The sequence below is a fragment of the Urocitellus parryii genome, chromosome 3, assembly GCF_045843805.1.
Source record: "Urocitellus parryii isolate mUroPar1 chromosome 3, mUroPar1.hap1, whole genome shotgun sequence".
In the NCBI taxonomy this organism is placed as follows: Eukaryota; Metazoa; Chordata; class Mammalia; order Rodentia; family Sciuridae; genus Urocitellus; species Urocitellus parryii.
The window spans coordinates 38,262,061-38,273,920 of NC_135533.1; positions in this window are offsets into that span (position 1 = coordinate 38,262,061).

Below are 11,860 nucleotides of genomic sequence, written 5' to 3' on the forward strand. Positions count from 1 at the left end.
TACTGCGGGTGTTTGTAAAATTCAGTAAATATCAGTGAGAGAGAAACAATATGAATGTCTGAGGGAAGAAATGAAACCAAGAACTAATAAGCACAATATAACTTACATGAAAATATAACTTACAAAGAAAAATCTTGCAGGATAAACTTCAAGTAATAATTTTCTGGAAAAGGAAATAACTCTTGTCAGTTTTCATTTTTTTCAAATGATGATGGGCCTTTATGATCAAAACACCACATTCAGGAGGCAGACAGGCCCAAGGATTAAGCCTACAAAACCAACACCTGGGTGCTAATCCTAGATCTGCTTCCTCTTTCCTGGCTGTGTAACCTTGATCAGCATACTCACCCCTTCTTATTCTCATTTTTTCTGTATCAGGAGAATGATAATAATATTTACCCCACAGAGTTTAAAAATCAAAAGTGTATGTATGTTTGTGTGTAGTACAGGGGTAAAAGGAGGCTGAAGAGAGAGAGTGTGCTTGGAATAGTGTCTGATTGGGAGTGGCTGTTATGAACAAATATGATAGTTTACTGTTATTAAAACAAGAAGCGAAACCCTACATAATTATACCTCTTCTTATATCTTATTATGAAGGTATGTCATTTCTCAATATTACTCTATTATGCGGTGCTTCATCATCTGGAGCATATTTACTGAAAACACACATTTACATAACATAAATTCCATGTCTGTTTTATTAAATGAGAAATTTCTTGCTCTTTCTCTTAACCACACAAGTTTATGGTAGTTACTGACCCTACTGGGAAAACAGGTTCTCATGCCCAGAAAAAAAAAAAAAATGCTAGGGTTGCTTGTGCGGTTTGAGTTGAACACAAGTACAGGCAGAAGTAGAAGCTAAGCCTTTTTGACTATGGGTGTAGTCAAACAGTGAAAGCAGATCAGTGGAGAGAAAAAGACAAAGCTGAGTGCTCCAAGAGAAGTTTGACATGAAAATACACATGAGAATAAAAGTAAATCACGCTAGTACACAGAGATAGAAGGAGAGAGGGGAACTGTAGGGAGAGAAAGAGAAATAGAGACAAACGAACAGAGGGGTAACCCAATTACGATGATTTTTTCACTCTATAGCTCCAAAATCTTTTGAGGACCACTTCTATTTCCTGCCCTAAAGTTCTGTAAAATATTCCCAATATATTATTCATGAACTGGGTTTAAATAAGTTTGAATTTGTTTTTATGTTTGGCTTTATGTTTTTGTCATTTACAAATAAAAGAATATTGTGCAACATCATGGAAAATATATGCCCTATAAATGATTTTGTTGTGCTAATACATTTTGATAGAGAAGGAAAAGAAATTGCAATCATGATTTACTTTTAAATGTTACAGTCATTTTTGAGAAGGAAATAAACTACCATTTGGCCATACAACTGATGCAATCAAAAATTATTGGGAAAAGTATAGTTTGATCATTCACGGAGTAAAAAGAATCAGCAGATAAGCTCAATATCTTTCACAAGAAGATAATTCAATGTTAAAAAGATTGGAATATGTTTTTATTTCCAAGTAGTCTGATGCCACTTATAAATGATTAATAACTTTATTGTGATAGGCTACAGACACTGTAACTGAAAATAACTACAGCAGAGACGGAGGTAAGATTCACTAGTATTGAGGCTCATCAAATAAAATTTGCCAAATATATCTTATCTTTCTTTCTCATTCATAGGCTGTTTTCTCTCTTGTTGCCCTTTTCCTGCATTTAAAATAGTTTCCTATTTTTAAAATTATTTAAAAATTAATGAGAAAAAGCTGGATGAATAAAGAAACAGCTTTATCTTTTTAAATTGCTTTAATGAAGAAAATCATTCAATATCGGAAAAGAGGAAGCCCTTAAATCTGCATTATAAAAATGTTTTGCATATTATATGCTTACTTCATATAGATCTAGAATTATGGAAAATCATAATTTTGGAAAGGAAAATAGTTCAAGCAAGTCATTTATTTAGTTGTTCTTAGAAAGCCCTTTTCAAATGAGGTCTTGCAGGTTTTTTTAATATCTGAAATAATTAGGATGAACTTAATTCTAATTAGCATATAGTAAATTCCTGATAAATATTTGTGAAAAAGATGAAGAAATAATAAGAGCATTTATATAATCTGTACAATACGGTATGTGGTTTTTGATGTTTTTAGCTACAACTTATTGAGTATTATAACAATCTTACTATGTGGGTAAGATGTGGGTATGATGAACCAATAATAAATAAAAATTACATGCTGCATTATTAGTAATTCACCAAACAATTTTTTCAAAAACAGACACTCTGATGTGTGGTTTTTTTATCAACTATTATATTATGAATGAATGATGTTCAGTAAATGAATAATTGGAACTACATACTTGCTTAGGGTGCATGTAGCTCATTGTTAAAAAACCTTTAGCTATATAAAATTTTAATACTGTATCTCACATTGTGACTTAATGGAATTTTGATAAAATGTACATTAATAATGCTGAAGTCTTTCATTGAATCTTATATCAGTTTATGAAATAAACATGCTATATATGAAAAAAAGAAAAAGAAAGCCCCTCTAAACTTGGCTCCTTCTTTATAGTCTTCCCTGTTCTGAAAAATGGCTCTACTTGGTTGCCTTCCTAAGAAACCAGGAAGATATTCAGAGGCCTCTCCCTTCTCTGTCTTTCACTGTTCTACCTCAAAACCATCTATTGATATACATAAGCTCTGCTAATACACTGGTCCAGACCACCATCGGGGCTGTTGAGGGTCACTATAAGAAAACACCATCTTCAGAGCTTGTGCTTCAGTCAGTCTGGCTTCGCACATTTTATCTCTGCCATATAATATTTAGGGCGAACTTTTACATTGTAAATCACACTATGTGTCTATCTGGAAATCTTTCACAGGCCTCCTCCCATAGGTAACATGTAAAAATGCTAATAGAACTATAAACTTCAACACCTGGCACTGCTTTATTCTTCAAACATAAATACCTTCTATTTTATAGAAATAAAAATATTTTCTGTTTAATTACCTTTTGCTTTTATTTATTTTGCTTTTTCCTATCTTTAATGAGGTATTATTGACAAATAAATTTTTATTTGTATTTAAAGGAAACATAATGTGATATTTTGATAAACATATATATTGTGCAATGACTGTGCTGTCAAATTAATTAACATAATCAATACTTTACATAGTTACCAATTTTTTTCTTATGATGATAAAAATTAAGGTGTACTACCTTAGCAGATTTCAAGAATAAGATACAGTATCAGTAACTACAATCAACATACTACACACCAGATCTTCAAAATTTCTTCATTCTGTGTAATAAAGCTTTGTATCCCATTTCCCCATCCCCCAGTCCCTGGCAACCACCATTATACTCTCTGATTCTATGAATCCAGCTGACTCTTTTAGATTCCACATATAAATGAGATCATGCAGTATTTTTCTTCCTGTGCCTGGCTTATTTTACTTAGGATAATGTCACCTAGATTTAGCCATGTTTTCACAAATGACAGGATTTCCTTCTTTTTAAGCCTGAATAATATTCCATTATATATAAAGGTAAGATTTTTGACATACATGTAAATATATATATATATATGAATATATATAAATTTCATTTTTATACATAATTGAATATCCATAATATTCCACAATATAATATATACATAGTATATAACATATAATACATATTTATTATTATTAATATATTCTTTTTCTATTCACACATCAATGGACACTTACCTTAATTCAATATCTTGGCTATTGGGAGTAACGTTGCAATGAACACAGAAGTGCGGATATTTCCTGAGACACTCATCTGATTTCCTTTTGATAAACACCCAGTAGTGGGATTGCTGAATCATAGGGTAGTTCTGCCTCCAACTTTTTTAGCAACCTCCATACTGTTTTCCCTAATGGTTGTACCAGTTCACTTTCTCCTAATAATATAAAGTCTCTATGTTCTTCACTTCCATGCCAAAGTGTGTTATTTTTTTGTCTTTTCAATGATAGTCATTCTAAGAGTTGTGAGATACTTGTTTTGATTTTGCATTTGTCCAATGATTAATTATGTTGAAGATTTTTTCCCATACCTTTTCATGTACATTTCATACATCTTCTTTTGAACAATATCTACTTAGATCTTTCCCATTCTTAAATTGGGTTGTTTTCTCTTTTTTAACATTTATTTAGTTGTATATGAACACACAGTATCTTTATTTATTTTTATGTTGTGCTGAGCATTGAACCCAGTACCTTACCCATGTGAGGAAAGCACTTTATCACTGAACTACAGCCTCAGCCCCGGGTTGTTTTCTTTTTTGTTCAGTTTCTTCTATATTTTGGACATGAACCTCTTATCAGATGAATCATTTACAAGTACTTTCTCCCATTCAATAGCTTGTATATTCAATTGGTTGTTTTTCTTTGCTTTTCAGAAGCTTTTTCTTTTGATGTAACCCTATTTGCTATTTTTTGCTTTGTTGCCTGCAATTTGGGGATCATTTTGGAAAAAAAGTCATTGCCTAGATTGAGTGAAATAAACCAAACACAGAAAGAAAAATACTGCATTATTTCACTTACATATGGCATCTTTAAAAAATGTTGAAAGCACAGAGATAGAGAATTTAATGGGGGTAATGAAAGACAGGAGAGGAGGAGCAGGAATGGGGACATGTAGGTCAAAGGTTACAAATTGGCAGATATGTTATTTGAACTAGCCTAAAGATCTGATGTGTAACATGGAGACTATAATTACCATGGTCTTGTATTTAGGATTTGGGCCAAAAGAGTAAATTTTAGGTGCTCTGTGCCACAAAAAGGAGTAACTTTGTGAAGTGATATACACATTAATTTCCTTACAGTAACCATTTCACTATGAATATGTATGTCAAAACATCATGGTTTACACCTGAAATATATACAATAAAAAAGAAGATTTCCTCCTATGTTTTTTTCTAGTACTTTTCTAAAGGTCTTTTCTAAAATTCATTTTGAGTAGTTGGATTATTTCAGATATATTATGTGTTCAATTTAATTATTCTGCATATTCATATCTGGTTTCCCAATGCATTTATTAAGAGATTATCCTGGGGCTGGAGTTGTGGCTCAGTGATAGAGCGCTAGCCTAGCATGTTCGAGGCCCTGGGTTCGATCCTCAGCACCACATAAAAGTAAATAAACAAAATAAATGTATTGTGTACAAATGAAAAATAAATATTAAAAAAATAGATTATCCTTTCCCCATTGTGTGGTCTTGATATCTTTGTCAAGTATATGTGGATTTATTTCTGGCCTTCATTCTATTCTTTTGATCTCTAGGACTATTTTCATGCCAATGACATACTGTTTTGATTACTATATGTTGAGAAATAGTGTGATGCCTCTAGCTTTGTTCCTCTTGCTCAAATTTTCTTTGATTATTGTGTGTAGGGATTCTATATGAATTTTAACATTTATTGGAATTCTGATAGAAATTGCATTGACTCTGCAGCTCATTTTCAGTAGTATGTGCATTTCAACAATATTGATTTTTCCAATCCATGAACATGCACTATCTTTCCGTTTATTTGTGTCTTTCAGTTTTATAGTTTTAAGTACACAGATATTTTGTTTCTGTTTTATGGGTTTAAGAACACATCTAAAATTTCACTTCTTTGTTTACACTTAATTCCTAAGAATTTTATCTATTTTATTTTATGATGCTATTATAAATGAGATTGTTTTCCTAATTTACTTTTCTTTCTTTCCTCCTTCCTTTCTTTCCTCCTTCCTTCCTTCCTTCCTTCCTTTTTTCTTTTTCTTTCATCCTTTCTTTTTCTCCCACTCTATCTCCCTCTCCCTCCCCTTATCCCTCTTCCCTCCTCCTCTCTTTTGTCTGCCTGTCTTTTGGTAGCTCTTTATTGGTCCACAGAAACACAACTGATTTTTGCATGTAATTTAGTATCCTTTGATCTCATGGAATTCATTTACTAGTTCTAACATTTTTTGGTGGAATTTTTAGGCTCTCTAAATAAAATTACATCATCTGCAAATGCATTATTTTACTTCTTTCTGATTTGTGTGTATTTTATTTCTTTTTCTTGGTTTAATGCTCTTGTTTGGCTTTCAGTACTGTGTGTAAGAGAAATGGTTGGAATTTTTTCATTGGGCTGAAAGCAAGGCGATAGTAGGCCTGCATTCCTTCTGCAGGCTTAAGGGGAGGAATCCCTTTCTGTGCCTTTTTCAGCCTACAGAGAGGTCTCCTCAGTCCTTGGTTTATGCCCCTTCCTCCATCTTCAAAACAGTCCTGGAGCCTCATTCCTTTCCAACCCCTGCTTCCATTCTTAAGTTGTTCTCTAACTCTGATTCTTCTGCTTCCCTCCTATAAGGGCAATTGAGATCATGCTACATTCATCTGAATGATACAAGATGATCTTCCCCTCTCAAGATCCTAAATTTAGTCACTTCTGCACAGTCCCCTTATCCTGCAAAATATTTTTTTCATAAGTTGACATATTAGGATCTCTGCAGATTATAGGGTATAGGAATAACTATTTGATCTGCTACAGATGAGCTTTTTAGCCCAGAAATAGATGCACAAATTTTATTTATCAGGAAAAAGATCAACAACAGTCTTTAAGGCATTGTTTTTTTTTCAATAGCAAAATGTAAGAATTATACAATATGATCATTTTGGACTCTCTTTTTACTATAAAATTTCAGCATTTGAATGTGGCAAAATAAACCCAATGCAACCTTATATTTTGCAAAAGACTGAAAAATTACTTTTCAAATTTTTAAAAAATATTTTTAGATGTTGATGAACCTTTATTTTTATTCATTTATTTAAATACATTGCTGAGAATAGAATCCCGTGCCTCACACATGCCAGGGAAGTGCTCTGCCACTGAGCCACAACCCCACACTCAAAAATTCAGGCATTTTTTATGCAAGAAAGCAAATTTTAAAGTGGCTATTTTGGTAAGAAGTAACTTGGTTTACCTTAGTATTTTCCACAATCTGATTTTAAAATGATATTGAAATACTAATGTTTCTTTGAACATCATTGTAATGGTATTTTTCCTTCAACAGGAGTTCATATACCTCAAGTAGTACTGTCTGCACCTGGAAGTATACATTATAAAATGCCTTTGAAATTGAAATGTCTGGTTAGTAAGTGTCATGGCTATATTTGAATGTTGTTTAGCCTCTTCTAGAAGCCTTAAATGAAATGTTCTAGCAGGTGGTGAAGCTATGTGTCATTTCTGATTTTGTTTATATGATTTATATTTTCATCCTTTTCTAAATCACAAAGCATTTTTGAGATGCAAGATTATGACTTGTAACATAATAGATAGTTTGGAAATGGATAGATTTATAAAAGAATCTAAATACATGTCAGGAAATTTAGTTTTTGTACCACTGCCCCAAACAACTTACTTCAATTTGAAATGTGCCAGATATTTTAGAATACACAAACTAATTTCAAAACAGGGTTTATTGACATGTAGTTTCCATAAAATCAAATTCCTCTTATTTTTGGTCTGTATCTCTGTGCATTTTAGCATTTTTATAGTGTTGTGCAAACATCACCACTTTCTAATTTTATTAGATTTCCATCACTCTAAAGAAAGATATTATGCCAATTTATAATCATTCTCCATTCCAACCTCTAATTCTGGGCAACAATAAAACTAATTTCTGTCCCTATTTGTCTCATTTGGACATTACATTTAATACAATAATACCTTTGTTTGGCTACTGAGTATCATAGTTTGTACCTTGAACATTCATTGAAAGACCCATGTGTTGAAGGGTGCACCCAAGTGCACCCAAGTGCATAGTTCTATCAGAAAGAGTCCAATAATGGAAACTTCACTAGGTGGGGCTTAGTGAAAGGAAGTTAGATCTTGAGGGATGTGTCCTGAAAGGGGATTTTGATATGTTGACCCTTATTCTCTCTCTTTCCTTGAGAGAGGTGGACAGGCTTTCCTTGAGGTAGACAGGCTTCCTCTGACATGTGCATCTACCCTGATATACTTTGCCACCACAGGTCCAGCAACAGGGCCAAATGACCACACCCTGAAATCTCTGAAACTGAGCCAAAATAAAGCTTTTCCCTTTGAAATCGTTAACTCACCTATTCTATCACAGTAATGCAAAGAAGAACAACATACTGGATTCTTTCACTTTTTGAGATTGTCTATGTTATAGATTTGTGAGTACTTCATTTCTTTTTAATGTTTAATAGTATTTCATTTTATTAATAGGCCACATTTTATTTATCTGTTTATCAGTTGATGGACATTAGGGGTGTTTTCACTTTTTGGTCACTTTGAACAAAGCTGTGTGAACATTTGAGTATAAGCATTTGTGTAGAATTGCCATACTGCTTTCCAAATACATTTATTTTAATAACAAAAAATCTTAGTATTGCATTTGTGTTCCTAGCATGTATTTAATCTTCTCTCCAGTAGTCTACAGAAATGGTTTGATTAGAAAATTAAATGTAGTTGGCATTGTATGTCTGTTAATTTTGCATTGTGGATTCAATCAACTCTGTATCATAAATATTTGAGAAGAGCTGGGAGAATACCTACCCTGTTTGTGCAAGGCCCTGGATTTTATCTCTTGCACCAAACATACAAAAATTCCTTTAAAACACAGTATAACAATTATTTGAATAGTATTGGATATTATAAATATCTAGAGATGATTTAAAGTATACAGGAGTTTGTGCAGAATTTAATGCAGTTATATACACAATTTTATGTAAGAGGCTTGAACATCACAGATTTTGGTGTCAGTGGGGGGCCTAGAATCAATCCCAAATGACACTAAGAGATGATTATGTCTTTTTTTCCCCTTTTGCTTCATAACTTAATTTTGAAACTATTGGCAACAATGTTATAGTACCTTAAGCTTTTTTATTACTATTATTATTGGAAAAAAACAGAATACCTCAAAAATGTCTGTGCACTTTATTTGATATTAGTTGAAATAAGTAAAATAAATTACTACTTACAGATTTGTGTTTATATAAAATTGGAATGACAAGTTCTAAATTTAACCTACAAAATTCTCACTTATATGAATATTGCACCTGAGAGTACTATCAATATTCTATAATTTTCAGTGGTTTTTCTTATGAATGATATGCCTTTTAATAAATCTTGCAGACCTCAAATTGCTTATTACATTAAAATAAAAACGTCATAGGTGTAGCTTCCTCATTCGTAATGAAACTAGAATAACTGCATACTTAATGGGGTTATGATAAGAGTCAAATGGAATGGTAAGAAGCATTTTCTCCTGTTCTTAGAATGCTTGAACCACTTGATAAATGGAGCTATCATTAAACTTTAGGTAGTAATTAAAATTTTGGTAAGAGTTATGGAAAATATACAGATCAAATTAACTCCTTTAAGTAAGTATGATTATGCACATACTAGCTTTAGTCAGTTTTTATGCTGACCAAAAGACCTAAGAAGAATAATTTTAGAGGAGGAAAAGTTTATTTAGCACTGTTTCAGCCCATAGATGGCAGACTCCATTACCGTCTGCCTGAGATCAGGCAGAACATCATTGGCAAAGGAAAGCAGCTCAGGACATGACAATCAGAAAGCAAAGAGAGATCTCCACTCACTTGAGACAAAATATAAACCCCAAGGGCATGCCCCCAGTGACCTACCCCTTCCAGCCATACTCTAGACAATGGTAACTACCCAGTTAATCTCTAACTGGATCACTCCACTGATTAGGTTACAACTCTCATAACCCAATCATTTCATCTCTGAACGTTCTTGTAGTGTCTCAAACATGAGCTTTTGGTATATACTTCATATCTAAACCACCCCCATATGCATATATGTGCATATATATATATATATATATATATATATATATATATATAGTTTGTTTTTCTGGATCCATAAATACATCCCCAAAGTATTACACACATCAGAATTGTTTACTCAAATGTATTAGCTTGCAATCAAGAAAAACATTTGATAGTATGAGTTCCTGTGAAAGTTTCCCAGGTTGACTGAAGTGGGACTATAGCTCTCCACATATGTAATACCAAACATGCATCTCAACAAAATCACATAGGAGAGCCCACTTTGCAGATCACAGTGAACCATACGGTACCTCATTCTCACCATTATTGTTGTGGTGATTAATCTTGAAGAAGAACTACACATTAAAACAGCAACGAGATGAATTTAATTCCCAATAAAAGGAGAGTGGAAAAAAATTGTCATGTTGAGGAAACATGCCTCTTCTTGTAAACTGTCATGATAAACAATGACTTTAATGATAGACTTCAGGTAAAATGAAGCCTTTGAAAAGCCCTTTCTTCCTCTTTAAGTGCCGAAGAAAATTCGTAATCTTCAGAGAACTGAATTTCCTGTCTCTTCTTTTTTAGACATACAGGTTGTTTCTATTGAATGACACTTTCAATTCTATGCAGTTATGAAAAAGGCAGATACCACCAAAGCACTATAATAAAAGGCTTTTGTAAATGATAGAGAACATTATCTGAATTAGATAAAGAAGATTTCAAGAAAATATAAATCACTATGTTTAGATTTCCAGGTGTATTATTCACTACATGGAAGCAGGATATAAAAAAAAAGAGGATTTCTGGATGCTCTTGGCAGAAAAATTCTTTTTCAATGGTTTTCTTGAAACCACATCTTCAAATAGTGACCGGCTTGCTTTAATGAATTAGCATGATCTATTTCTAATGAAAATATCTTAAAACAACAGAATAGAGACGTACCAAATTAGAAACACAACTTCTTGGTTACCTCTCCAGCTGCAATAAAAATTCATCAGAAATTGAAAATAAATATTTACAGAGGACCAGCTTTGTTGGTGCTATACCTGAAAGATAGATAATACATAAATTACTTTAAAATAGTGATAACTCTGTATGAGTCAAGATGTGGGTAAGAAAAAAATAATACTATGAAAAGAAGAAAGGAATTTAATAGAGAAATTGAGGCTCATGAAATCATTGCAAAATCAGAGAAAAAAATCTCTGGTATGAGTCCCAGGAGCCTCAGAGCATAATTATTTGACTTAATATGGGAACACCTCTCTACCTCTGCTTTCATCAGGGATGTGAGGAAGGTGCCAATGTGTCTGAATTCAACAACACAGTTCTCAATGAGTGCAAAATTGCTGAATGGAACATGAACAATGCCTTACTCAAATGCTTGACGATACACTGTAAATAGAAGACTGTGCACTGGAATGGAGCCCAGCTACTGAAGACCTACTTCTTCACACTCTTTTCTGTACAAGAAAAAGACAGAAAAGCAAGAGCAAGAAATATATTGATTCACACTTGACTTTCAAATCCCATATGAGTGCATCTAAAAGTGGATAACATTTGTATCTAGAAAGCTATCTAGAGTGGGTTGTAGAAGTAAAGTGAGTGTGCACTTGCACGCATGCACGCGCGTGTGTGCGCACATGTGTATGTTTTGACTATGGGAGTAAAGGAAAACAGACTAAGAGGAGATGGGAATGAAAACTAAATGACAAAGTTAAGAAGTCAGGTAATTACATGAGCAAAATATTTGCCATACAAATGATACTTCAGTTGTTCCCACTCTTCCTTCAATTGGCTTTAATCAATCCCCATTCTTCCTAGCAATTTTCTGTGTCCTCTGTAATACCATGTAATAATTAAGCCCATCTAATCCCAAATTCTTTATTAAATTCTCCCTTCATTTTTTTTCTCCCTTTCTTCTTATGGCCATACTGTTCATAAAAATAGCACTCTATGTCACGGTTCTGAGGAAAGTAATCAATAAATCAAGTTTGAAATTACAGTGTCAGCATTCTTTTGAATTCTCAGCATCTTTTTTA